Raw genomic sequence first — 27,491 nt, forward strand, 5'->3', positions numbered from 1 at the left:
TAGGCAAATGTTTCTTAGATAAGACACCAAAAGCATGATCCATAAAAGAATAAATGAATAAATTACACTTCAAAATTTGAAATGTCTCATCTTGTAAAGACACTGTCAAGAGAATGAAAAGACAAGCTGCAAGTGGAAAGAAAAGCTTTGCAAATTATATATCTGCTAAAGGACTAGCATCCAGGATATATAAAGAACTCTCAAAATTCTACATGAAGAAAACAAACACCCAACAGAAAATTAGCAAAAGATTTGAATAGAAACTTTACCAAGAAAGATCAATGGATTGCAAGTAAGCACATGAAAAGATGCTCAAGGTGATTAGTCATTACGGAAATGCAAATTAAAAACATATGGGGCCATGGCCACACTCCACTTTGAGTGCCTAAATTAAAAAGACTGATCACACCAAATGTTGGCAAGGCTATGGAGGAACTGAAACTCTTACATTGCTGGTGTTGATGAAAATGGGACAAATACTTGAAAAAGCAGTCTGGCAATTTCTTCAAAAGCTCAACATACACCTCCCATAAGATCTAGCTCTTCCACTCCTAGATATTTGACTGACTTGTACACACCTTGTTCATAGCAGGTTTATTCATGTAGTTCCAAATTGGAAGCAATCCGAAGTATCGTCGGCCAGTGAATGGCTAAACAAATTGTGATATCACCGTAGAATGGAGTATTACTCAGCAATAGAATGGAATGAACTGTTGAAACACATAACAACATGGATGACTCTTAAAATAGTTACGATGCATGAAAGGGGCCAGACAAAAACTGCAAATACAGTATCATTCCATTTGTAAAAAAAACTCTAGAAAGTGCAAACTAATTTATAGCAACAGAAAGTAGATCTGCAGTTGCCTAGTGATGGTGGCAGGGGAGAGGCAGAAAGGGACTGGAGGGACGATTAGGAAGGGGTGTAAGGGAACTTTTGGAGGTGATAGATATGGCCACTCTCTTGACTGTGATGATGGTTTCGTGGGTGTATACATATGTCCAAACTTAAATTGTATATTTTAAATATGAATATGTGCAATTTACCCTATGTCAATTATACCTCAATAAGGCCATCAAATACAGGCTCTTTGGCTGTGTGGTTGGGCAGAAACTGTGTAAGAAGCCTATTCAGAGGCCAGCGCAGTAGTCCAGGTAACAGATGATGGTGGTGCAGCCAAGGGCGATAGGCAGTCTGGTGAGCAGAGGTAGGATCCCCATGCATCAGAGAGGGGCTGCCCGATTTAAAGGTCTCCAGGCTTGGGCTGCTGCTGAAGATGGCTTTGGAGCGTAAATAACTTTCCCCCATCCTGTTGCCAACTAGAGTCTGTGCCAGGAGTAAAGCCCGGATCAGCCAGGCTCCATGGTCCTAGAGAGCGAGGATTCCTTCCGCTTTCTCTGTCTGTGGTTCCTGAGGTGAGGAGGGACAGCGAGTGGGTTCCAGGACCTGCCTAGGGGTGGGGGGAAGCTCATGGGCTGCTTGGGTGCCTTCGAGGGTGTGATGAGCAGAGGCCCAGCTTTCCAGGACCAGGCAGGGATTTGGGAGATTCGTCTTGTCTCTTGAGCTCAATGATGGGTACTTCTGGGGTGCAAGGATCCTGCTTCCTTAAAATGCATGGGCCCCATGGCCTCGATTCATGTCAAGCTTCCTTGGATCCTGGGGGGAGGAAAGATGGGGCAGGGCAGGTCTGGAGGTGGGGAGAGTAGACTAACCAAGTAGGTGAACTCAGGGCAGCCCTGAAACATCGATGGTAGAGAACTAAGGACCCTCTTCTCTCTATCTCCAACCTCAAAGCTGGCTACACTCAGCAAACCTGAGCTTGGTTTGTCTGTAAGGAGGCTGTGCTTCCTGTGCTCGAGAGCATGGAATATGGAGTTGGATGGATCTGGGTTCAAATGCTGCCTTGGCCACTATTGACTGTGTGACCTTGGGCAGGTGAACTTGCCAAGGTTTTGTGGATCGTTTTCGTCCATGTGAAATGGCTGTAGGAACCCTTTACCAGGAACATAAATGAGCCAGTGCATCTGGAAGGGCTGCCACCAGTAGTCATTAGTACCATTTCTCTTGTAAGTCTGATGAGTGTGGATAACTGCACTCTTACGGTGTGTGGATGTGCGTGTGCATTACTGTGTGTGTGGGAGTGTGTGTATAAGTGTGCGTGTGTGTGACTGTGCATGTGTGTGAGTTGCTGTGTATATGAGAGTGTGTGTATAAATGAGCACATGTAGACTGTGCATGTGTATGTGCATTACGGTGTGTATGGGAGTGTGTGCCTAAGTGTGCAATGTATGGCACTATGCATGTGAGTGCGCACAAGTGTGCACATGCGCAGTTATGCGTTAAATGCATGTAATTCTGTGTGTTTGCATCAGTATGCATGCACATGCATGTGAGTGTGTGTGCATGCACATGTGTGAGGCTCTCAGAGTGGCTCCTCAGTCAGTGGCTGGTTGGGTGGGTGTGGTGGGGGAGTCTGGGGTGTGGGGAGAAGAGGTTCCCAAACCATTATGCTCCTCTGCACCCAGCCATGGTGCTCGCAGATCCCCGAGGTGCTTAGCCCCAGTTCTTGGCCATGTGCTTTGTGCAGAGTTGAATTCTGTATTGTACAACCTGCCTTATTAAAATATATATTGTGCCTCTATGAATCTTTAATGTGAAGCACTTAGTGAGGAGTCCATAATCCCTTCAATGGAGCTATTTAAAGGAGGCCATTGGGGAGATGAACGCTTTCCACAGAGGCTGCAGTGAGGAGGGGCTGCTGGAGGGTGGGGATGGAAGGTTCCCACAGACAGAGCGAGGGGGTTCCCTCAGATAGGAAAGAGATTTCCACAGACAGAGGGAGGAGGCTTCTATAGACAGAGGCAAGAGGCTCTCACAGATGTGAAAGAGGTTCACACAGGCAGGGAAAAGGATCCTGCCCATAGGGAGGAGGTTCCCACAGACAGGGGGAGGAGGTTCCCACAGGTAGGAAGGAGGTTCCCACAGGGACAGAGAGGATTCTTACAAACAGGGAGGACACTCCCATGGACAGGGAGGAAGCTTCCACACACAGGGAAGAGGTTCCTGTGGATAGAGGGCTGTGGTTCCCACAGGACCAAAGGGAATACATGGTTAAGAGCCATCAAGAGGCTGGTTCAGGTGTAGCTCCTGTAAGGAGGCTGACTCTAAAAGGGAGAGGATACTTGTATTTTACCGGTATCTGGTCAGGTTGGCAGGAGGATGAGGATGGCCTGGGGGATGTGATACAGTGGGACTAGAGTGTCTTTTCTTGGAGCCGAAGGCCAATGTCTTTTCTGACTCAACTGTAGATGGATGGCTGCAAGCCCTGCCAGAAGGATCTCCCCTGTTGGCTGCCCATGGCGCCCACAGCTCCATTCTTCCTTTTGGCCATATTGACTGGGTTGAGGGACACGTGCTAAGGCCTGGTTGTCCGTTGTCAGGTGAGAAGATGCTTGGATGCCCTCTCAAGAGTTTAACTTGGAGGTGTAGAGACAGGAGTTGGTGGTGCCAGGCACTGGGGCTGAAAGTTCACGTCCAGCTGAGGCTGATTTGGTGTCTTGACATCTTAATTTATTTGAATTATTGCATGGCAGGTGGGAGGTGGGTGGGCAGACACATAGAGCGGAAGAAACCAGTCTGAAGGAGGAGGATAAAGCAGACTGCAGAGAAAAGTGGAGGTCAAAGCACAGAGACAGAGAAAGAGAAGAAGGGATAAAGAGTTCCTTCTTGGAGCACCCAGGTGGCTCAGTGGTTGAGTGTCTGCCTTTGGCTTATGATCCCAGGGTCCTGGGATCAAGTCCCACACTGGGGTCCCCATGGGGACCCTGCTTCTCCCTCTGCCTATGTCTCTGCCTCTCTCTGTGTGTCTCTCGTGGACAAATAAATACAATCTTAAAAAATAAAAAGAAGTATTCTTCCCTCACCTGGAGCAGGTTTGAATGAATTCAAAGCCCTCTCAGGGCTGAGCTTCTGCTCAATCCTTGCCCAGGCAAGGGTGGGACAGGCATCCTCCCCACGGTCCCGTGTAGTGTTTCCTATTTTATAGTTGAGGAGGCAGGCTCTGATTGATGACAAGTGCTGGGGGGTTGACACTCGGCGGGCGCAGAGGTGACACTGAAACTGCTTTCCTAGCTCCCCACTCTGTAGCCACACTGGTCAGTGACACCCTATCCTGCCTTGGAATCCTTGGACTTGCTGTCTTTTGCCACAACTCCTTTTCCTGATGTCCATGTGGGTGACTACTCCTGCTCCTTCAGCCCTCAGCTTAGTGTCACCTTGAGGAGCTCTCCTGGTCACCCTGCCTGTAGGAGCCCCCCATCCTCACACCGTTATTCCATAGTGGAGCCCTTAGGGGCACTGTCACTGTTATTTATGCATGGATTAGTTTTGGTCCTCATTGCCTTTATCATAATTTGTCACTTTCTTATTTGTGCACTGGTTGGATGATTTGTGCCTTTCCTCTCTTATCTACTGTAAGCTCAGTGAAGACAGGAATAGCCTGCATTGTCACTGTGAAATATTCATGCCTTGCTTGGAACTGGGCATATAGATGGTGCTCAATAAATGTTCCTTGAAGGCCTGGTGGCGTCCCTATTTTAACAATGAAGATATGATAGCATTGAAAGAATACAAAATTTGCCAAGATCACTGCAAAGACGAGCAGACATGGCTGGGGTTGAACCAATCAGATCCAACTCAAATGTACACTCTTCCTTAACTCCTGTGCCAGGAAATCCCCCATGTTTGATTACTCCTTTCTGAGACATGCCTTTTCCCTGCACTGGAAGCTGTGGCAGAAAAGGCTGCTTCCTGCCAGCCCGAGCAGTGAGCTTGGTCCTGCCAGTCTTTCATCTTCTGACATGAGCCTCAGTGCTGCGAGCCAAGGGGGTCAGGGCAACTGGGTTCAAGACGCAGTGCTGCACTACTTTGCTGTGGGAACTTAGGTACGTCAGTTTCCTGCATGTGTCTTGCCTCCCTGTGTGATGGTTAATTTTCCGTGTCAGCCTGGAAGGGGTTTTGGCTGAGAAAAACTATCTATCTATCTATCTATCTATCTATCTATCTATCTATCTATCTATCTATTTATTTATTTATTGAGATAAATATTTAAATAGGTAAACTTTGGGTAAACCAAATTGCTCTCCATAATGTGGGTGGGCCTCATCCAATCAGTTGAAGGCCTGAATAGAACAAAAAGACTGGTTGTTGTGATCAAGGGGGAATTCCCCAGCAGACAGCCTTTACTTCCATCTACACTTTTGGCTCTCCTGGGTCTTGCTGGCCCACACTGCAGATTTGGACTTGTGATCCTCCTTAATTGCGTAAGACAATTCCTGATCTATCTATCTATCTATCTATCTATCTATCTATCTATCTATCTATCATCTATTATCCATCTATCATCTATCTATCATCTGTTATCTATTATCTATCTTCTATCATCTATTATCTATCATCTATCTATCATCTATCATCTATCTCCTATCAGCTGCCAGCCACGTGGCTGAGGTCCCAGGGTATCCTGTGCTGACTTAACGGCAGAGATACTGTGTCAGGAGCATCCGGGAGCTCGGTGTGTGTCAGTCTCCGCACGCCCCACCCCTACCCCTGCCAGATCTCACTGTCCTGGCTATCAAGCGGTGGGAGGGGAAGGCACACAGAGGGCATCCGACCTCCCTGTCATTGGCACCCAATGCCAGATGGGAGCATTGTGGCCACTCCTGGGCTCTGACTCCCTGAACCTGGGCTCAGCCACAGTGCAGGAGGCCCCTGGGAAGGGACTGGAAGGCTGTCCTGCTGTGTACGCCTCCCCCGAAGCTGCTCCAGCACACGCAATTATAAGACAGTGGGCAGATGACAGAGTTAGTTAATGTAACAAGCCCTTTAAGCATTTAGCCACATTCGAGTGTTTAATCAGCTGTGTAAAGTGCAATATCTATCTTTCAATTTTATGCCATTAGGGGAGACAAGATTTTGATTAGGTACTTAATCTGTGCACGGAAAAAACAGGCCCACAGCAAGCCCGCGATGGGGAGGGAAGGGGACATTGGGCGCGGGATTCGATAAAGGGGAAAGACAGAAATTTAACATAAAAGAGAATTAGTGCGGCTCCTTTCAATTTAGTGCCCGGGCTTTATGGCCTAATCAATTAGAGGCCTGGCCAGGGCTGCTGGGAAGCCGCTCGGCTGGGCTGGAGGCTTGGCCATATTAATTCCCTTCATTACGTGGGGGTCAGGCGGAGGGCTTTGCGGGGGCCCTGCGAGGAGTGGGTCACTTCTCGGGCATCAGCTTGGGAGGCAGGAAGGAGATCGGAGGATGCCAGCGTGGACAGGAGGGATCCTGGGAGCTGTGGGGATGCTGGGCTCCCAGGGGGATGGGTCTGGGTGCGCCCTGGGAGGGTGCCAGTCAATGAAACGGTGGAGAGAGGTGGCTTAGCCCTCCGGGTCTAGAGTAGGAGAGGCCTGGGTTTGCATGCTGGCTTTGAGACCTATTGGCTGTGTGATCTTGGCGTGTTGCAATTTCCCGCAGGGCCACAGTTGTGGCTACCCCTAAAGGTGGAAAACTTTTGGGGTAGCCACAAAGAGAAAAAGAGAAAAGTGGCCCATGAAAAGCTTAGCAATAGTGTACGGCACAGAGTGGAGGTACAATAGCCGTTGTTACTGTGATTATTCTTTATTTCTGATCTTTTATGTGTCACTGGAGGTAAGTTATAACAGAGGCATCTACTTCAATGGGCGCTCTACATTTATTCAGCGCTTACTTTGGGCACCAGGCATTGTGCTAGGTGCTGTCTCTGCTATGATCAGTAATTTTTTCTAGGTTGGCGCTGTTGCATGCAGAGGGGGGAAACTGAGGCACAGTGAGATAAATGTTTGGCCCAATGTCACACAGTATTGGAGGCTCCAGAATCAGCTTTGGGGCCTTCTCTGTCATGCAGAGGTCATTCCCCGCTGAGGAGGTGGAGTTAAATGGTGCTATATTCCACAATGTCTGAGGTCACTAGAAGAAAGGTGGCACTTCTAGATGTACTCAAACGACTCTAGATCTCAACAAACACATTCCAGTTACTGAGCAAATTCTAGAAATATGTCCAAGGCCAGGCTAGTGGTCTTCCCAGAAGACTCAGGAAAGGAGTTGCTATCCTATAGGTTTTCTGACAGGTGAAGACACCCATGGCCTCTGAGAGACTCGAGAGGAGTAGACATGAGTACTTGGCTGCCTCCTTTTTGCCCCCACAGCATCTTCAGACATCTGAGCAGGACCCGAGGGCCTGAGACTGCTGGAGCTGTGATGAAGCTGGCTGTGTGGTCTGGTGAGTCTCTAGTGCGGGTTACGAAGAAAGGCTCTTCTTCTTTTTTTTTAAAGATTTTATTTATTTATTCATGAGAGACACAGAGAGAGGCAGAGACATAGGCAGAGGGAGAAACAGGGTCCCTGCAGGGACCCCAAAGTGGGACTTGATCCCAGGACCCTAGGATCACGACCTGAGTCAAAGGCAGATGCTCAACCGCTGAGCCATCCAGGTGCCCCAAGAAAGGCTCTTAAGGAAGCAGGGACCATTGGAACCAAAAGGCATGTTCCTTGAGGGGAGTATTCTTCTTCAGAAGGTCTGGGGAGGAAGAGAGGTAACAAGCTAAGATTTATTGGACACTTAGTGGCTGACTTCTCACTTAGTGTCTGTGGTACTTTGAGTATGTTACTCAGTCTTTCTCTGCTAGTTTCCTTGGTTGTAACCCTGGGGTGATCATAGTTCCTGCATCACAGGCTGGCTGTGAGCTTTGTAAAGTGCCAAGAATTGTGTGTAGCACTGGCCAGGCATTTGATACTAGCCATTATGACCTCTGGCTATATGTCTATGTACTTTCTAAATGCCAGGCCTGGTCCTAGGACTTTCTGAACATAGTCTCATGGAATCCCTGTGGCTTCTGTGCGGATTGTTGATACAGCACACAGGAAAAAGTTCAGTGAGATCAAGTGACTTGTCTGAGGTCACGCAACAGGTGTGTAATAGGGGTGAGAGCACTTCTTTGACTTCTAGTGGCTTCTACAGGCCTTTCTACCACACAGTGATGCCTAGATAGGCAAACAGCACGGCCAGGTGAATCTAAATTCCATCAGGACATTTGGGAAATAAGTTTACTCAACATATATTTGTTGAGCACCTATTATGTGCTATGCACTACAAGCCCTGTGAAGGCAGGAATTGCATCTGTCGTGGGCACTCCCACTGAGTAATCACATAACATAACGTTTATGTACTGAATGAACAAGTGAACAGATGAATGGAGTACTGAGCCACATCGTTCATATCCTGGAGGGCAGAGTAGAGAAATGTGAATGATGGGATCTTCCTGTTAGATGGAGTTGTAATTGTCTGAGGGGGAGGCAACGTAATATAGTGGAAAGAGATGACAAAGTCTGGGTTGGAATCCTGGACCATTTCCTAACTGGTCAAAGTTAGTTTTACTCACCATAGTATAATAGGTGATCAGCAAATGTTGGTCAAATGACTAAATAAATGGCCAGATAAGTGATAGATATCCTCCCTGTCCCATTATGGATGGACACAGATGGGCAGGATGGAGTCTACTGTGTGATAGCAGCAGGACTTCCAAAGCTCTCTTCAAGGGGTAACGCTGGCTTTAGTCTTCCAAAATAAAATTTGACGGATCAAAATGACAGCCCTTGCACTTTGATCCAGAGAGCCAGTTATGCAAACACAAGCTTGGTAGAGAAAGACAACATGCCTTTGTCTTTCTTGATTTTGTTGTCATTTGGAGCTCAAGTCAGCACCATTTTTTGTAAAGGGCCAGATGGTAAATATTTTAGGCTTGGCAGACCCTACAATTTCTGTTGCAGCTACTCGACTGTGTCACCGTAAAGTCAAAGTAGCTATCGAAGCCCTGTAAGCAAATGAGTGTAGCTGTGTTTCAATAAAACTTTTTTAATAATGAGTGGCAGCTCACGGATTTGGGCCATGGACAGTGGTTTGCCAGTTGCTGATGCAGAGGGCATGTTCCCAGGAGGTAATCTTTCTATGTTTGGGTGCACATCCATTTTAATCAATGTGGACTCTCAGGATCTGTGTCCCCATTTTACAGAGTAGAAGCCTGAGCTGGAGGCAGGCAAAGATCGGACTTGGCAGGCTATTGTTCCAGACATGGCAAAAAATGTCAGCTACCATTTACGGAATACTTATTATATGTTGCACACTTAATATACTGGGGCTCAAGGAGGTAAAGCGACTTACTTATGACACCTAGCTAATGATTCAGCATTTACTTATTTAAGAAGACGTATTGAGCATCTACTCTATTCCAGACACTTCTGTGCAGTGGGGGATACGGGAGATCCCTGACCTCCCTGTGCTTACACTGTACTTGGGGAAGGTGGATGATAATGTATAGGATGTCAGAAGGGAATGAGGGCTTATCAGTCAGGACAGACTCAAAGCACCAAAACTTCATGGCTTAAAATAAGGTTCAACAAACCATGGGTCATGGTCCAAATCCTGCCCATTGCCTGTTCACTCAGGCCCCTCTGTAGGTAGGTGACTCCTTTCTTAAAACAACCAAGGTTTATCACTTGCCTGGGCCTTGTGTCCTTCTAGATTGGCCTGGAAGCACCTGCTCATCAGTCATCCTGGGACCCAGGCCCGTGGGCTGCCCACGGTCTTGAGTGTTTGTAAGGGAAAGGAGGATTCTGAAGAGTCTAATGCAGATGAAGACATGCCTGACCGAGAAGTGACATGTGTCATTTCTGCTCAGAATTTTTCAGCTCTGCCCAATAGAAAGGCTTCAGCTTTGCCACAGGCTTAGGTGGTGGGGAGCTGAGCTGCTCGGTGCATGCTCTGATGACCACAAGTGCTCTGGGAAATGAGTGCCTGGGGTACATTACTGGAGAGTGCCCGGGCCTTTGCACTTTTTACATAAAACAGCCAGGGGGGCATGGAGGAAAGCTCAGCTGGGGTCTGAGCCCTGGTCTGTTCACCTTGAAAGAATCTCCTCTCAGCCTCTCTATGTGGCTGCACCCGTAGAAAGCAGGTGCTGGGAAGGTCACTGAATGGTCAAATCAGGGGAGCATCCTCCCTTGTGAACTCCTGCCAGGGGTCCTGCTGGCTCTGTCCCCGGTCACCTTGCTCCAGCCTGGCATTTCTGCCTCTCCTGGGTCACACCCCACAGCGGCCACAGCCAGGCAGACTTGCTGGCCAGTCCCGGACGAGATGGGCCAGGGAGGAGGGTGAGAGGCCTGTTCCGTGAGGCTGTGACTTCACGAGGCACTACATTAACGTTATTAATAACCCTCTCAGCCTTTATTGAAAAGATGCTCTCTGCGTCTGAATTTGCCACTATGGCAACCCATTTATTAAGGCTGTAAGAGCTGGAGTAGCTTCAGACCATATTTATTGCCATGATTTGCTGAGGGAAGGCTCTGATCCCAGGGCTGGGGCAACTGGAGGCATGCCTGTGCTGCTGCTTGCAGGGAAGGCCTGGGCTCCCCGCTGCAGAAGGTCAGTGAGAGATGCACTTTCTGTCTCTCCCACTTAGGTTGGGATTCAAATCTCAAGTGCAGAGGTTGGGGCCGGACAGTGGCGATCCTTTCCCTGTGCGTGCAAGGTGCTAACCAGGCATCTGAAGCCCTCCCCAGAAGCACCCCAGTGGGGCAGCTGGGGCACACGTTGTTGGTCTTCATGTGTACGTGAAGACCGTAGGACTCAAAGAAGCTGAGGGAGCCCCCAGGGTTAGGGAGCTAGTGGCCAAGTGCACAGTAGTGGTGGCCTCGGGAGTCATGAGCTCATTTTTCTCTAAAAAATCTGAACAAGTGCTCTTTGGCTCTTTTTCTCTTGGGCATCAGAAAAACAAAACAACACCTACAGTGATAGCACCACCACCGCCCACAACTCAGTAAGCCCGGGCATGAGAGGTTCCTGTTCATTAAGCTGTTTGAATCCTCATGATGTTCCCATGTGGATGTCATTACCGACTCCGTGTTACAGATGCAGTGAGGTGACCTGTCTAAGGTCACACAGCAGGTCAGTAGCAGAGCTGGGACTTGAGGCCATTCTGATTGCAAAGTGTGTGCTCCTGTCCCTGATGCCACATCTAGCTCCTTTCTCCCCCTTGCTCCATTATCAGAGGCTGGAGGGGGGGCAAGCTCATGTGTGTGGATCCCTTCTCCAAAAACTGTTCCTTTGGGCACAGGCTTTGTGGCTGTCAGGCCCCTTCCTTGGGGATCTTCTCAATTGTATGTTCGGCCGACCAGCTGGGTTTGGATTCGTCTGCTAGGGCTGTCATAACCAAACCACAGAACAGGGAGCTTCAAAGACAGAAACTTATTTGCTCCCAGCACCTCGAGGCTGGAAGTCCCAGATCAAAGGGTTGGCAGGGTTGTTTTCTTCCAAGATCTCTCTCCTTGGGGTGCAGGTGGCCGCCCTCTCTTGGCTTCTTCACGTGCTGCTCCCTCTGTATGTATCTGTCCTAATCCCCCTTCTTATGAGGACACTGTTGTATGGGACTAGGACTAATGACTTCGTTTATCCTTAATCACCCCTTTAAAGACCCTCCCACCAGATATGGTCACATTCTCAGGGACTGGTGATGAGGATTCCCGTATAGGAGTTTTGAGCAAACACAATCAGCCCATAACAGGATTTAAGCAAGGTCGGTCCGTTTCCTGGCCCCTGAAGTTCTCTGGGGTCAGCCTAGATTATGGGTGCAGCTCTTTAATGGAGCTGTCACCAAGGGCGGCCCCTTCCCAACCTCCCCTCCTGGGGCACACTTCGGGACTGCCCTCTCAGCAACTAGCCGGTGGTCGAGATCTTCAAGGTGAGGCCTCTTCTCTGCTTCCAGGCCTCGTGCTCTTGCTTCCATGGCAGCTGCTTTTCATCTCCTTGCCCCCTTCCCATGACTGACTGCATCCTTCCTTCTGTCCATCCGTCTCTTTTTCCTTCCTCTTTCCCTCTTTCTCTTCCCTCTTTTTCTCTCTTCCTCGCTTCTCATGGTCTGTACACCTATTCAGTCATGGACACATGCTGGCTGCTGGGGACCCCAAAAAGTCTGTAGCAAATGTAGAGGCAAAAGTGGAGCCTCTTGGGAAGCCCAGGTATCTCAGTGGTTTAGCACTGCCTTCAGCCCAGGGCCTGATCCTGGAGACCCGGGATCGAGTCTTACATCAGGGCTCCCTGCATGGAGCCTGCTTCTCCCTCTGCCTATGTCTCTACCTCTCTCTCTCTCTCTCTCTCTCTCTGTGTCTCTCATGAAAAATTTTATTTATTTTATTTATTAAAAAAAAAAAGAAGTGGAGCCTCTCTGAGGTAAGCCCCGTTCTCGTACATCTTTCCCAATGACAGGTGTCTTGCAGAGTCTAGAACAATGACCAAGCAAAACCAGGAGACATTTCAGGTTACCATTAATGACACTACAGACTTACTTGAATTCCACCAATTGACACACCCGTGTACGTGTGTATGTGTGAGTGTGCTTGAGTGTGTATAGTTCCAAGTGAATGACTTCAAGTTTTGGAAGGTGTAAGACGGAAGAGTTTAGGAAACACTGTCGCCAAACTAGCATCCTCCATCCAAATACACAAGAGCTTCTGGGATGGAGAGAAAATTAGGGAGAAGGCCTCAGAGTTAGAGGTGAGGGCTTTGCTCCAGACAGGACAGCATGGAGCTCAGGGAAAGCCGTTGCGGGGAATGTGCACGGACATTCGAACGAACAAGCGAGAGCAGCTAGTGTTGCTTCGATTTTGCAATCGAGCGGACAGGCCGGTTCAGTGGCCCGCTCCACGCCAGCAGCACGCAGGGAGCCAGGCATCCTTCCCGCCTTCTCCCCCCGCACCCCGCCCGCTGCTCTGGGCCTCCCTGTCTCCTACTCTCGGGGCTCTTAGGACAATAAGTACAAACCCATAAAGCTCCCTTCAGTGCATCTTGCTTACCCGCTCTTATCAGAACAGAGGAGAACTGAAAGGGCTTTCAAAAGAGCCATCTGTTAGTTTTCATAAAGACATTATCTGCTTCCCATCACAGGGCTTTTGCTGTCTCTGACATGTGTCTGCCCTCCCTCCGCTGTCTGCGAGAGCAGGAGCACACTCTGCACTCTCCGTCTGCGCCGGCTGCTGGAGGTGGGTTGCAGACAGAGTATTTATCTAAAAGTGAAGAGATCTGACTTATAAGCAAGCCCGATATTAAATGTATAAATAATGCATCCTGTGGCATTATTTATAATGCAATAACATCCCTATAATGTAATAAAAGTATGCAGGTTCCCAGCACTTTTCTTAACCCCTCAATATCTCGGAGGATGCCGTGCGTCTCGACCAGCCCCCTGCATCCTCCAGGACTTTGGAAAGAGGTGCATCTGTCAGACCCTGTCTGGGACCCAGCTTCTACATAAGCTGAGTCTTCGGACAACCACCAGCAGGATGAGGTTGGCCCCAGTACTTGGAGCAGTGATTTTTCAAACTTTGGTGTGAGTCTGAATGCAGGTTTCCCATTTTTGATTTATTGATTTGAAATCTTAAGGCTCCGAGAGAGGGAAATCTGTATGTTTAACCAGCTCTCTGGTAGATTCTAAGACAGGTAAATGAGTGCTTTCGCCCTGACTCGCAGCAGGATAGACCACTCAGCTTCCCCAGCTCATCGCTGTGGGGCTCAGAGTCAAGTTGGCCTTGCGAGGACTGGGAGCTGGTCTTGTGCCTTGGTTCTAGGTCTTGCTCACCTGCCCTGCATCCATGTCCCCTCCTTACCACTGACTGCCAGCTCTGGGTCCGGACCCAGCTGACCTCCTTGGGGCCACCTAGCTGGCATATACCAGGTCGTCTGAGTCTAGCCCGCTCCTGTAACTCCTCAGTTATCAGATGGCAGAAAATTCTGGGTAGGACACAGGAAACCTCCAATGTTGCTTGGATGCTGGAATGCCTGGGCTTGGTGCCTGGCAAGTTCCTGGTCTCCAGCCTACCCTGGGCTCCCACTCTGTCCAGAAACCTGCCCCTCTATTTGGTTCTCTCCTGTTCTCCCAGGTGCCCCTGTCCTTGGGTATCTAGTGTCTTCAGGTGTCCAGTCTCTTCTTCACAATGAATAGGCAACCGCATGTACTGGGTCACTGAAAACCTAGAAGCAGTCAGAGGAAGGATGTGCTCTGAACCTCCTGTTCTTCGCCCTGCCTGCCCACCTTCAAGCATATCTCTGACTACACCCACGTGTCTTCCTGCCCTAGTGGAAGAAATTTACTGCCTCCAACATGAAACTCGTCCTGCTAGTTATGCTCTGGACCCCAACCCCGGGCTTCCCAGGTAACCCTCTCCATCAACTTCTCCAAATCTCCAAACTTCTTCCCACTGATTTTCCATCAGCTCCTAAACACATTCAGCATCTTTCAGCCATCCACCGTCACTTTGCTCCATGCCACTTCTAGCTTCTACCCTAGCTCTTTCCCCGTTTCAACCATATTTTGTTAATAATTGTGCTGTATATATAGTGACTGTTGTCAAAAATAGTGACAATATAGAGTGAATCTGCTAACTCACCTAGTACTGATTTATTTAGTCCTCACAATGACCCTAGGACACATTAATACTGGGGGAGTTGACACCTAATTAAAACAGGGAAGTTAGGTAATGTGTCCAGAGGCACACAGTACTGTAGGATTTGGTCCCGGGCAGTCAGCCTTCGGAGTAAGCGTCTACACTTGCTGATGTGGCTCCCCCACTTACAGCGATTCCTCCACAATTTGGTCCCTTCTCCCAGGTCAGCGGTGACCTCTGTTTTGTTACACCCACTGGAAATTTTGGGACTTGATTTCACCTGGCAGAGTGCCAGATGGCACTGACCTTTGCGTGCATTTTTGGAAACCCCCATTTTTCTTGGTTCTTGGGGCCCTGTACTGTATTATCCTTTTACCTTTCGGGTCTCTTCTCTGTCACAGTTTTAGGCCTCTTCACTCTCAGTCTAAGACCTTATATTTTGGGGATGCCCCAAATATATATCCACCATATGCGCAGCCCCAGGGCTTCATTTACCAACCACATCCCAAGAACCACCAAGTCTTGGTTCTGATCACTAGACAAGAGGTCCATCTATTGGCCTGATCTCTTGAAACAGACATATCCTTCACACTTGATTATTTTGCCCAAGTCAATCCCTTCCTTCCTGCTTCCCGACCCAGTCAATGGCTACCACGCCAGTGGTTCATCCAGGGCCCTAGCTGAAACTCATATGGCATTTTGATCTCTTTCTCATCCCCACATTATCTAATTGGTCACCAGTGTCTCTCAATCCTACCTGCTAAATCTCCCACCACCCCCTCAACTCTGACCGCTTTGCACACGCCTCCTGAAACCATCTCAGTCTATGCCCCCGCCTCTTCCTCCCCGCATCACTACAATGGATTCATGACTGGTCTCCTGACTCCAATCTCAAGGCCCCTGATACAGCTTTTCTTTTCTTCTTCTTTTTTTTAAATTGTGAACTATTTAAAATAGACAGAAAATCATAGACAATGACAGACCACACACTCATTTACCTACCACCCAGATTTAGCAAACATTAGCTTTTTGCCATATTTGGATGGATTAGCTGAGAGATAAAATGTTACAACTCATTCTTTTCTCCCCAGCTTTTAACTCCGTGGTAATTACCAACTGAAATTGGTGTATATCTTTTTCGTGTTTTAAAAATGGAAACATAAATCTGTATCCACAAGTGGCAGAGTGTTCTGGATATTTAAAATTTTTATAAATCATATCACATATAATTTTGAAAAGTTTTAATGCATGTCATATCTTTGAGATGTATCCACATTCATCCACAGAGGCCTAAGTCATTCATTTGAACTTCTACACTGAACTTTAGCTATCTTCTATCCTTTCCTTATCCATTTCCCTGACTTTGGTTATGTCCAGGGTTTCACTATTACAAAAAGTGCTGCAAAGAGCATCTGCAGTCATGGGTCCCTGTACATTTGTGTTTTTTCTCCCCTGCAAGGTACAGATCTACAGTGGGAATAGCTGAGCACACTGGCAGATTCTTTTTACAATGGTTATATCAACTTATGCTTCCTCCAAGAGTTTATCAGAATTTTCATTTCCTCACATCCTCCTTGCAAACTTAGAAATACTTAAAATATGAAGAGTGAGAAGTGATGCCTCATTGTTTTAATTTGTGTTTCCCCAATTGCTAGTGATTTTGAGGATTTTTCACATTTGTCATTGGTGTTTTCTGTAAATTGCTAGTTCCTATCCTTGCACGTTTTTACATTGTTTGTATTGTTTGATTGACTTTGAAAATTAATTTTAGGTGTTCTTAAGCATTCCAGAAACCAAGCCTTTGTTGATTATGTGCTACCCTCTTACTTTATTTATGATGTTGTATGTTCTTCCAAAAATTTAAATTTTATTATAGAACACTATCCATTTTTCTTATTTAGGTTTGTGCTTTTTGGTCTTGTTTGAAAATCTCGCTATCATAATGCTATAAAGGGTTTTTTTTTTTTTTTTGCTGTATTTTCTTTTGAAAGTTTGACAGTTAATTTTTACACTTAAGTTCTTCAATTTATTTGAAATTCATGTGTGTAAGTGGCATGCTGTGGGATTAAATTTTATTTTACTTTTCATATAGAGAGGCAGTGGTACAGTACCACTTACTGATTAAAGCATTTCTCCACTGATCTGTTTTTTTTTTAAGATTTTATTTATTTATTCATGAGACACACACACACACACAGACAGAGAGAGAGAGAGAGAGAGAGAGAGAGAGAGGCAGAGACACAGGCAGAGGGACAAGCAGGCTCCATGCAGGGAGCCCGATGTGGGACTTGATTCCGGGTCTCCAGGATCACGCCCTGGGCCAAAGGCAGGCACTAAACCACTGAGCCACCCAGGGATCTCCTTCTCCACTGATCTGTGATGTCAACTCTGTCCTATACCAAGTTCCTTTACATGGAGGTAAGCTTCAGGGTTCTTTCTTTGCTTTGTTTTTCCCTATACCAGCACTGCATGGTTTAGTTACTGAAACTTTATAGTTACTGTTTTCAAAAACCGAGATTATAATTAACACACCATAAAGTTCATCTTTTCAAAGTGTACTATGTGGTGTCTTTTGTGCAATCATAACTTCACAATTAGTTTTAGGGCATTTTTTATCACCCTGGAAAGAAACCTCATATTCATAAGAATCATCTTCAAACTCCTCATCCCATCCAACCCCCCTCCTACCCAACCTTCAGCCACCACTAATCTACGTTCTGTTAATAGATTTTCCTATTCTGGATATTTTATACATGTGATGTAATGTTTTCAAGGTTTGTCCATGTTATCGCATGTAATAGTACCACACTGCTTTTTATGGCTGAATAACATTCTATTGTATGGATATACTATAATTTGTTTATCCATTTATTAATTGATGGACACTTGTTTTTTTTCACTTTTTTAGCTATTATGAATAATGGTGTTATGAATTTTTGTGTACTGTCTATTTTTTTATGAATATATATTTTCAATTTTCTTGACCATATACCTAGGAATGGAATTGCTGGGTCATATGGTATTCTACATTTAACTTGTTGAGGAACTATGGCATTATTTTTTAATTGGATGCACCATTTTATTCCCACCAGTAATTCCCACCAGGATTTCAACTTTTCCGCATCCTCATCAGTACCCATGAATTTTCCTTTTTTTGATTATAGTCATCCTAGTGGGTGAGAAGTGATATCTCACTGTGGTTTGGATTTGCATTTCTATGACAAATAATGAGTTTTGAGTATTTTTTCGCGGGTTTATTGGTTATTGTGTTTGAATCTGGATTCAAATCCTTTGCCAATTTTAAAGCTGAGTGTTTTTATTATTGAGTTGTAAGAATAATTATTTTTATCTAGTAGAGGAAATTATTCCTTCCACCCCCATTCTCTTCCTTCTTTTCCTCCTTGTTCTTCAAAATTATCATGGCTATTCTTTGTTCTTTGCTCATCTTTATGAACTGGGGATCAACTTGTAGTACGTCACTATTTATTTATTTTGGTAGATTTTTCACGGAATTTATAGATTGATTGCTTTTGGAGACAATTGCCATCTTCAGATTATTGTCTTCCTATCTATGAACATGGTATATCTCTCCATTTGTCTGGATCTTCTTTTTGTCATATTTGGACAGACTTCAGCTGCACTCCTTACAGAGAAATTCCCTGCCATTCATTTATGCACATAACCTTGCAAACCCCTCAAAGTTGGGTCCATTTAGCAACACCCCCCCTTTTCCTTATATTGATTTGACAACTGCTTTTCTTTCTCATGTGTTCTTTGCTATATCTTCCTGTTCAGATTTTAGCTCTTTAGGAAACTCCAAGAATTCTTAAGACTCCTGAGTTGAGAAGGAGTGGAAAGGTGGTATCATCTTCCCTCTAGATGTTCCAGATTTTCAGGAAAAAGCCTGGGTTGGAGCTTAGGATAGAGAAATTGATGGGTTAAAAATTGTTTTGAAAAAGTCCTGATGTGCCTTGAATGAGGCTAACCTAACATATAATTGTATCATTTCCAGATAGGTGAAATATTTGGATATTGGTAAAGGATGTTGACTCTTAAAAGTTGAGAACTTCTTCTGTGTTATAGGGAGGGATATGAAGTTATTGTGAAGAATATCTCTGGGAAGAGGAACATGAGTGCATACATTTGTTAGAAAGATTTGAAGTGAGGGTATGACCAGTGGCTTTGGAAAAGGTTGTAAGCAGAAAATTGTGGTTTCACCAAGTCCATACTTCTGAGTATCTGAAACTAGAAACCTAGGAGGAAGAGGTTGAATAAATATTCACATAGGACTGTTAAGCTTCTGGAGGAACAAAGTGATTTGACTTTCCAGGTCCCATGTGAGAACTTCTTTGATTGAATCAGATGGACAGGCAGTAGTCAGTTGGGTAGAAAGAGCACAAAGGGAAAACAAAAGTAGGATAGCTGTGGGGAGCAGAGCCTGGACTTTTGCCGGGGACCTAGAATGTGTGACAGGGACTGGTTCTGGACATATCGCCAAAGCTGAGACTGAGAGCCTCTTCTGACTCATCATCCTCAGATGGAAGTGTGTTGGGCATGATGACTGCTGCCATGGCGTCCTGCTGGCCACCAAGGAGGCTGCTTCTGGTGCCTTCTGTTTCTGAGAGTTGTTTTACCTCTCAGCCCCTAGGTGGTGCACCTGAGTTCACACTGCTCCACTCTGAAAAGATCAGGATTGATTAATAGACCTGGAAGTTATCACAAAGCAGTGGTCCTGGGGGAGGAGATGGACATCCTCAGAATACAGGATGCGGAGCTCAAGCTAGTATTTAATCATAATGAAAACCCTAGGTCCCCAGGGGGCGAAGCAGCTCTTATCAGCTACAGTGAGGTGGAGGGTCAAGCAGCATAGTAAGGGCATTAAGTTTTCACTCAGCACATATTAAATGAACGTCTACTATGTGCCAGAAACTGTCCTAGGCTCTGCACATACACATAGCAGTCAACAGAACAAAGCCGCTGCCTGCAGTCTAGTTCGGGAGATGGACAGCAAAGATTCAAACACGTGCTTGGATGCAAAACGCAGAGGAAGATAAGGAGAAGTCCCTGGGGTTGGGGTTTACAAGAGTAAGGGCAAGCCCACCGTGCAGAGCTGGCCAGGGGGGCTGGGATAGAGAGGAAGACCTGCTCAATGAGGTGGAGGATGGGCTCAGGGAACCATCTGGGAGTCACTCCATATTCATGGGTGTCAAGTGCAGGGAGCGAGGCTGCAGAGGCACTCAGGGGCCAGATCGCAGGTGGACAAGTGATGGGGCTGGAGCTTTACTCATTGGTGATGGCAAAACAGTGGGGGATTTTAAGGTGGGAGTGGAGTGGGTGGCATCTCAAGGGATGGATTGGAGTCAGCTGGAGATGGGGGCTGTCAGAGGAGGGATGGGGGCCCACCCCAGTGCGGGGTCAGTGGAGATGGAGGGAGGGAGGTAGACTTGAGTGAATCTGATGACTGATTGAACATGGGTGGAGGGGACAAACAGAAGTCAACATCCGTGCCCTGGCCCCTGGTCCGGGTGACCATTCACATAGCCTGAGATGGCTCCCTGAGCCCTGTGCAGGCATCTTCCTGACCCCAAAGCCATTTTTATTATTTTCGAGTGTGCAGAGTGCCCAGAACTGAACTAATAAAGTGTAGCAGTTCTGCTTTAATGAGCAGAAAAGAGTAATTTGTAATTAGCATATACATTATTTGTACCTAATGAGTGCTTTCCAAAGTCCTTGTGGGGGTTGTTTGTCTTCCTAAGTATTTAAAGCCCCCCTCCTCCCAACCATCTTGTTTATGCTGTTTATTTGTACTTTCTGTTCCTAAAAATACACACAAGCACACATGCGCACGCTTGCACTTTCATTCACCTGCAGCCAGAGTGGCATCCACAGGAATGCGCAGCCCCGCGTTCACTTATTCATAAGTGTAACCCCACACTTGCACGCAGGCAGCAAACCTCAAAGTAGGCACACAAACTTCATGCTGACGTGTGTGTGTGCGCGTGCATATATATATCCCCATTCCCTGTGCATGCACACCCAGGAAGTATGGGTACACAGAACACATGCACTCAAATAGAAACCCGAAGGAGGAAATGTGCATCCATAAGTGCCCAAGTACGTGCATGTGAATGCACACAGGTCCTCATGCACACATGCCCGTGCAGGCACTCACATACAGGCTGCAAAGGGTCAGGGATTCCTCTTCTCAGGTAGTGATGGTCAGGCCTTTATCATTTTGGCGTTGTCCAAAGATTTGAGGTTCTGAGGCTTCACCCTCTTGCTCAGAGCACCTTGCTTTGTGTGGATCAGCTGCCAGTTATGCTCTTGACTACCTGGGCTCTTGAAAGATCTGCAGAACAGAGGTCCTACACACACCACAGCCACAGGCCTGCACGGGTGGTCAGAAGTGGATCTCTGCCTCCTTGGGCCTGTGCTCCTCTTGGGCAATAAGCAATAGCAGATCTAGTTAATGCCATGTTTTTTTTTTTGTTTTTTTTTGCCCCCCTCCCCAGGCAAAAACTGCACAGTGATAAGGAAGAGCTTCAACAAATACGTCCTAAACACTAATTACACTGTAGGGATTTTCACCCAAATTGCTGCATAGACTCTTTCTCCCAGAATTTTGAGGTTAGCATTATTATCTTTGTTTTGCAGACATGGACATGGAAGCTCAAAGGGATGCCAGTGTTTGTGCAAGGCCACCCAGAGGTAGGCTTGAGTCCAGATGAGTCTCTTGCATGATTTAATCTCTGCTGCTCCTCAGCAAGCCGCCCCCTGCCCTGCTGGCCCTGCCAAACACAGGGTCTGCTGGCACAGAGAGGAGAGGATGACAGAGGAGCCCATGGTTCTTGGTACCTCTGCCCCCCCAAGAGGCATCCCTTCGGTGCTGAAGGACAAAGATGAGGTAATCTGTTCACCCAAGGGCCAGAGATGGTCCCTCCTGAGGAAAACACAACTCATCTTTTCTGACCTCAATGTTTGCTTTTGATATGATTCCAGAAAAGCAGCTGGTAAAGTCTTCCTTTTTCTGAAAATCTGAGTGGCCACCTGCCATCAGGTCTTCCCTGGGTGCTATGTTCCTAAGAGCAAGTAAGTTGGGTTTGCAAAAACTTAACACTGAGATACATAGCCCAAGTGAAAAGGGAAAGCACCAGAACTTTTTATTATGTTAGAAAATGCCACATTCCTTAAAAGTTGCTAAGTGGCTGGTTACCTGCTAGCCATTGGCTTCTTACCCTTGTGCTCAGGCCTGGAGGCCGGCACAGCTGAAGAAGGCACGGGGCCACCTTTGGCTTACATTATTGGAAACATTTTAAAGAAAAAAATAGCACAAATCTTATCTCTATTCTTTTATTTTAGCTTTAAAATACCTTAAGAGGGAAGTAAAAATACTACAATAAACAGTGACAACAGCTGGTTTACCCAACAGTTACTATCAGCCAGTCCCACGATGGCCTCAGTGTGCTAAAGGTTTCACAAGCAATGGTCTATTCAATCCTCAGGAGGAGCCTATCAAGTTCTAGTCTGAGAATGGGCCATCACGGCTCCTGTCTTCCTGTTGAGAAATGAAGAATCAGTGCAGTGACGTGACCCAAGCAACATCTGCAGGGAGGGTCCATGTCTGCTGACCCACAGGACCAATCTCCTGTCCCTGTCAGGCTGGATGGAGTGGGGTTTGGGTGCTAGGAACCATGTGCCTGATGTGTACACCGAGTCTCTGTGGCCCTAAAGCTGTCACAAGCAATGCTTTCCAACCCTATCGTCTGGGTGTGTTGACTTGCAGCCAGGGACCAGGAAAGGGGGCCATGCCTGGTACTGCATGTTGAACAGAGTTTGCCGGTTTCTGGGGTATTATGCTGCGGTCAGTTTCAGCTCCAGACTGTTTAACCCCTGGGAGAGCAGGAGAAGGGGGGAGAGGGATTTTTAACAATTGCATATTTAATGCTTGGCTCTCTGGCTCCAGCCCATTGTGGAGCCGAAGGTCCCAGCAATTAACCTTTTGCTACTTCTGGGCTCAAAGGGGGCCAGGCCGTGGGAACCAAGCACCAGAGGGATATTTCAAGGTAGTCTCCATTGCCTCAGCCTGGATGGGGCTGATGGTGTTTTACTTCTTCCTTTGCCTCCCTCAGGGAGAAAACAAAGAGTGGATCCCAGAAAGGCCGGGCCCTCTAATCTCTCAGTAAAAGCCTTTGAAAGCAGGGGAGGGTGGTTCGGTCTACCACAGAGAGCTGGCAAGGCTGGGTCTCCAGAGGCCGGGGCCGGGGGCTCCCTGAGCGGAGTGTGGAGCAGGCCTGGCGGGCTGGGAGGAAACGGCTGGCGGAAGGCCTCCCGGACCCTCTATCCTGTCTCCGTCACTCCCACACGGATTAACGAGCCCCAGGATGCCCTCGGTGCTGGGCAGCCATGCCCAGGGCCTCCCCAAAATAGACAGGACGCCTGGTGCCTCTCGCCGCCGTCCCAGCTATTGTCTTTATGAGCCTGGCGAGTTCAGGGATCACATCCTAACACTTCCTCTTCGTGCTTAATCACTATCCTGATGGATAACCGCTCGCCCAGATAGCCCTTGGGGGGTGGGGGGGTGTCGAGGGCAATGCAGACTCGGGGCAGCCAGGCCTCCATCGTGTGCATCTGGGTGGGGGGAGCTGGCACTGCTGTGGCTGCATCTGGAAAGGGACAAATGGGACCTGTTAACTTGAAAGATGGAAATCATTTTACTAGCAAAAATGGGTTTATTCGCCAATAGCAGAGAATTACAATCAGGGACGTGCAAGCTATGGCAAAAACCATAGGCAAGTCCAACAAAGAGGAGGAACATTATTTTATGGAGAAGAAGGAGGAAGTTGGGAAGGGTTGTTTGGAGGGAAGTCCACTGGAGCAAAGCAGGTCGGGGTGATGGCAGTCTCTGGCTGGCTGAGTGGCTGGGGTGGTCGATCTCTTGTAGGGGTGCAATTACATCTTTCCCTGGTGGGGCCTGTCACTGATGGTTCTTTCCTGTTGAGAGTCCTCTTCTGGGGTCTGTAACTGATCATTCTTCCTGTAATTGATGCGGAGTGGAATGGCTACCCCTTCCGGCCTCCCCTTCTAGCCTTTCTAGTCCACTTTAGCGACGTTTCCTTTTATTATTTTTCACAGGCCGCTGTAGAGCCTTTGCAAGGACTCGGGGATTCTTTTTGGCTGAGGCTGACTGAGGGGGGCACCCTGCTCCGAGTTGGTGCCCTGGGGTGGGGGTGGTGCATGGGCCAGAGTCAGCCACTAGGGGGCAGGCCCTGACAGCAGGTGGACCAGACTAACCCCCACCAAAGCTCAAAATGATAGGCAGGAAGGACTGCCGCACAAGGTGGCCTGCTCTGGGTCTTGTCAGCTCCAGAGAGAGCCAAGGCCCAGGGAAGTCTGGAAGGTGAGGACACTGGAGATAGGAAGCCATTTGTAGATTGCCTTTGTCTTCCTGTCCGTGGCAATGGGATGATGATGAGCTGCACCAGCATCGGGACAGAGGTGGGAACTGGCTTCCCCATGCTGTGGAAAGGGTCAGGGGCAGGAAGAAAATCAGAGACAGAGAAAAACAGGTCTGAGCTAGTGTCAGGACCTAGTGGCTGCAGGCAAGGGACACAGGACAGATGTGGGAATCCTGGCTTGAGGGTATACAAGCCCTGAAGGGCCCATCTTGGTTGCGTCATCTTGAGCCTGTCTGGCTAGGCAAGCTTAGCATATTTTTTTTTTTTTCCAGCTTCTCTAAAGAAGTCCCTGCCCCTCCTGTTCTTAGCCCTGGCTGTTTCTGGCAGCCTGTGAACCTTCTGAGCCAGCTACCTGCCCAGTATGGAGCTTTCCAAGGATGCCCTAGGGGGCTGAAGCTGAAAGCCAGAGGGGCTTGGAATTCATACCGAGAAGACTGGGGAGCCCAGCCACACGAGCGGGAGGCCTGAAAGAACCAGGAGCCTACAGCTGTCTGTCCTGTCCATCCGTCCATCTGTCCATTCGTCTATCCATTCTCCATCTACTTATTAATCTAGTCAATCAGTGTATGTCATGGGCCAGGCTGTCTTCTAGGTCCTGAGAATACGGCTGTGAACATGATGGAAAAGGCCTCTGACCCCGTGGGAACTGCTTTTGAATGATCCCAGAGACAAGCCAAAACACTAATTGTGGCGTAAGGATGGAAACTGATGAGTCTTCTCTTAAACGGTGGAGGCAGCAAGCGCCCTTCACCTCCTGCCCTGATTCAGGCAGACATTTACAATACATATAGATGTAGCCAAATGTGCATACCCATGCACGCTCACAACGCATTCCCTCGGACAGCAACCCAGCCACAAAGTCACAGTGTGCGTCCACACACACACTTGAGTGCATAACTATCTAAATACTTGTGGGCACACGCACACAAATTCCCATATGCACACATCCGTGGGCACATGTGGCCCTTGCACATATTTACATATATATGCTTGGCAACACGCAGGTGCACACCCCGCTGCCATATGCACACTGCGTGCCCAGTCACTTCCTCAGGCACACTCAAGCATATGGACACATAAGTACATATAAATATGCACACTCGGGACAGTTTGGATCTGTATACATACCCTACATGTGCCCGCACGCACACTCATCCGGGCACAGAGGTCACCAGCACATGAGCTTACACACGAGCACACTTGCACATAAATGCCCTCTCAGACTTTGACCTTTCCCCCAAAGCCCCCACACCCTACCATTTCCCCACCCTATCCCAGGGGAATTACCCAGAGCTCTGACAAGAGAATGGGTTACTAATGCAGCCACAGAGCTGTTTTGACACTTTTGACGAATAACATTCAATACTATTAATTGGAACAATTGCTTTTCATTTAACTAAATCACGGGAATTGCTAAACTAAATTGAAACGGAATGTAATTTTGCCGCGCGCTGCTTTAATATGGGCCTCTAAATGTCTTCTCCCTGAAGGATTAGTAACTTAATCACCCACCAGTGATAACTGCTTCCCAGGCTCAGCTGGGAGGCTTCGTGCTCCGCAGCAGCCTGGCTGGGAACAGGCTGGGCGCCAGTGGCAGCTCCTCCCGCCCTGCGCTTCCTCTCCTGCATTATTCATGTCAGCTCCCTCCCGGCTCTGATTCCAGCAGGACCCTCAGAGAGCATCCCCACTGTCCCTTCGTTCTGTCCCTCTGCTTGGGATCTGGCCTGGGGTCTGTCACCTACCGAAGTCTGAATGTGGACCCAGACTCTGTCTCTGGGACTCTCTGAGCCTTGCTGAGACCCTTTGTCCCAAGAACACTGGCCCTGGAATCCTGGGCCCCTTAGACTCCAGGGGCAGCTCAGAGCCTGGCCTCACTTCCAAGAGGTAGGTTGACATAGGCAGAAATGCCCCGTCCACTGTCTGGGAGAGCAAGTAGGGCTCCAGGCCCGCGGGCTGCTGGAGGGTGACCAACTGTCCTGGTTTGCTTGAGACAGAGGGATTTCCAGGACACGAAACTCTTAGTGCTAAAGAGTTTAGCACTGGTCCCTGGCAGATGGGGACAGCTGACCACCCTCGCTGTGGGGTTATCTGTGCTTCTGGTTACAAATCATCTCTAACTCTTATTGAGTGCTTACTGTATGCTAAGACCATGATATACATGATCTCATTTCATTTTTAAAAAGATTTTATTTATTTATTCATGAGAGACACACACAGAGAGGCAGAGACACAGGCAGAGGGAGAAGCAGACTCCCTGTGGGGAGCCAGATGTGGGACTCGATCCCAGGACCCCAGGATCACAACCTGAGCCAAAGGCAGGCGCTCAACCACTAAACCACCCAGATGCTCCTTATTTCATTTTTGAAACAGTTTTTTGGGGATAAATTCTATTAACATACTCATTTAGGAATGAGAAAGCTGAGACCCAGTGTTTGTAGCCTTCTCTAAGATCTCCCGGAACGTAATAACTGCTAGTATTACGAAGCGTAATAGCTGCTAGTATTTATAAAGCTTGCTCGATGGCAAACCTTGTGGCTAAGAGCTCAGCATGCATCTCCCCCAGCAAGCCTGAATATAGGCCTCACTTCTATCATTCCATTTTATAGATAAGAACACTGAGGCTCACAGAAGTCAAGGTTACTGCTGGCCAGTCACAGCTGTGCTTGTAGACACAGGAGTGTGTTCCCCCAATGCCCACTGTATTAGCTTGTCTTTCAGGCCATCTGGGGACCTCCTGGGTTTCTTCTCCCCTTGCTGGTCTGGGGACAGTGACACAGAGGGCTTCTGGAGGTGAAGCCCCCGGCATATTGGAGTCATAGACTTCCGTGTGGCATCCTACAGGCTCAACTCCTGCGGGTGGGTGTTCACTAGGCATGGCCACTCCCTTGAATAAAGGTTTCTAGAACTGCCACCCCTTTCCACTTCTGGGGACGTGGGGGCCCTCGAGTTGATTCTCTAAGTGACTGTGGGTGTTTGAGTTCTGTACACCCACCCTCCTGCCCGCCCTGCTGAGCTGAGGCCTCAGTGGGACTATGACAATAGCCTCTTTGTAGCTGTCTGCACCTGCTTCTTCATTCCCCGCCTCAGCTCTGCCGCAGGGTTGTTGGACAAAATTTCTAAATGTGCCTCTGAGTTGTCACTCCGGAACATGGACTTGAAGAGGGCACCCGTTTCAAGAGATAATAACACGACTGAGCCCTTAGGAAGAGCTAGACGCTGTGCCAGGCATTTTGTGTCCGTTCTCATTGCATCCCATAGCATCCCCGGGCTGGCATTAGCTCCATTTCACAGTTCAGACAACTGAGGCCCTGCAGTGAAGGGATGGCCCGAGTTTGTGCACTGGGTCAACAGCAGGCCGAGCTTTCAGAATCAGGCTGTTTGATTCCACACACTCGATTCTCTGTCCAGGCTGTGACTACTCTCCTCAGGAGCGTGCCTCCTCCGAGCTCCGGCTTCCTCTGTGTCCCCGGGGAGGCAGTGTGGCAGGGCACACAGATGCACCCGGGCTTGGA

General features: G+C 47.9%; 1 long non-coding RNA gene across 2 annotated transcripts; it reads left to right on the forward strand.

The window, feature by feature from the left end:
* The first annotated feature begins 712 nt into the window (after nt 1–712).
* On the forward strand, nt 713–25,372 carry LOC111092183. Of its 2 annotated transcripts, none has more exons than XR_005377379.1 (5): nt 713–791; nt 4,731–4,944; nt 7,240–7,313; nt 21,179–21,232; nt 24,252–25,372. It is a non-coding gene; the product is annotated as an uncharacterized LOC111092183 (long non-coding RNA). The 2 variants fall into 2 exon arrangements; XR_005377380.1 differs by lacking the exon at nt 24,252–25,372 and adding an exon at nt 21,524–21,666 and having other exon boundaries at nt 21,179–21,428.
* Nucleotides 25,373–27,491: the final 2,119 nt, after the last annotated feature.

Source organism: Canis lupus, chromosome 24 (assembly GCF_011100685.1).
Source record: "Canis lupus familiaris isolate Mischka breed German Shepherd chromosome 24, alternate assembly UU_Cfam_GSD_1.0, whole genome shotgun sequence".
Classification (NCBI taxonomy): Eukaryota; Metazoa; Chordata; class Mammalia; order Carnivora; family Canidae; genus Canis; species Canis lupus.